This window comes from Pteropus vampyrus, unplaced genomic scaffold, assembly GCF_000151845.1.
Source record: "Pteropus vampyrus isolate Shadow unplaced genomic scaffold, Pvam_2.0 Scaffold386, whole genome shotgun sequence".
NCBI classification, from domain to species: domain Eukaryota; kingdom Metazoa; phylum Chordata; class Mammalia; order Chiroptera; family Pteropodidae; genus Pteropus; species Pteropus vampyrus.
Window position 1 is genome coordinate 196,798 of NW_011889167.1, and position 1,653 is coordinate 198,450.

Here is a 1,653-nt window from a genome sequence, read left to right on the forward strand (position 1 = left end):
TTACATTATGGAGACTCAACATAATAAAAATGTCAACTGGTCCCAAATTGATCTACCTACTGGTTTAATGCAATTTCTATCAACATTTCAGCAAAGATTTAGTGAATACAAAAGTTTCTTCTATAAATTCATATGTGAAGGGATGCAGTAAGGACAACTGAAAATCTTGACAGAAAAAATAGTGAGAAGAATTACTCTACGAACGTTGTCTTTCTATAGTGCTACAGAATCCACAGAAGGACATTCATAGAGGGACAGACACGCAGACCACGGGACAAAAGAGAGAATCCAGAAAGTGGGCCGTCCAAATATGTGAAATTGGTTTTACGAGGAGCAAAAGCAAATCAATAGTGGCTTTCAACAAACAATGCAGAAACAATCCAACATCCACGGGGGAAGAGGGGGTCGTCAGTCTAATCCTCTATCTTATACAAACATTTACACAAACATTTTTTTTAAACGCCTACAGCAGCTGGTCTTCCTGGGTGGTCTCCCATGCAAGTACTAACCAGGCCCGACCTTGCTTAGTTTCTGAGATCAGAGGAGATCAGGCGTGCTCAGGGTGGCATGACCGTAGACTATTATACAAACATTAACTTGACATGTAAACTTAAACGTGAAGCTAAATTTAAGATGCAAAACTATAAAAGTCTAGAAAAAACATAGGAAATCATTAGGATATAGTGCCAGGAAAAGGCTTCTTAGACTTGACACCAAAAGCATGATCCATAAAAGGAAAAATTGGCAAGCTGGACCTCATCAAAATTAAAAACTTTTCCTTTGTGAAAGATCCTGTTAAGAAGATGAAAATATAAGTTATATACCCAGAGAATATATTTGAAAATCATATAATTGACAAAGGATTAATATCTCAAATATGTAAAGGACTCTCAAAATTCAACATTTAAAAAAAGTTAAAAATGGCCAAAATCCATGAACAGGTATTTCACTGAAGTTCTACAGAAGGCAAGCACACATGTAAAAAGATGATCAACATCTTTGGCTATGAGGAAAATGCAGTGTAAAACCACACTGAGCTGCCGCTACACCACTATCAGAATATCTAAAATAAAAATACTGATAATACCAAATGCCCACACGGATGAGAAGAAACTGGATCACTCACACATCACAGGGCAAAAGTGAAACGGGGCAGCCGCTACGCAAAGTACTGCGGCGGTTCTTTTAAAAATTGAAATAGACTTAGCACACACAACCAAGCGATTGTGCACTTGGACATTTTTTACAGAGAAATGAAAACTCATTTTCTCGAAAAACTTGTACATGAATGTTGACAGAAGTTGTATTCGCCATACTTATTCTTATGTCCTCCAATGGGTGAATGTTTAGTAATTATGTCATATGCACAGGATGCTAACCATCAGTAAAAGTGAGGTGTTGACCTATGCACGATCCTTACGAACAGTCACGCAGTGAATGAGCCGACCCAGGAGTAAGCTGTAGGCGTCCACCTGCAGAAGAGCTGAAACGCCACGGTGCGGCGGTAAAGACGAGGGCCCAGGGGCAGGACGGGCGAGGCGCGTGCGACACCCGATGCGCCATCAGAAAGGAGCGGGCAGCGGCTCAGACGACGGTCCTGCCTGCGGCGGCGTCTGGAGAAGTACGCGCGTGATGACGTCACTCAGGCTGCGC

General features: G+C 41.3%; 1 pseudogene; it reads right to left on the minus strand.

Moving 5' to 3' along the window:
* Positions 1–460: 460 nt before the first annotated feature.
* On the minus strand, positions 461–579 carry LOC111731579 (annotated as a pseudogene).
* Positions 580–1,653: the final 1,074 nt, after the last annotated feature.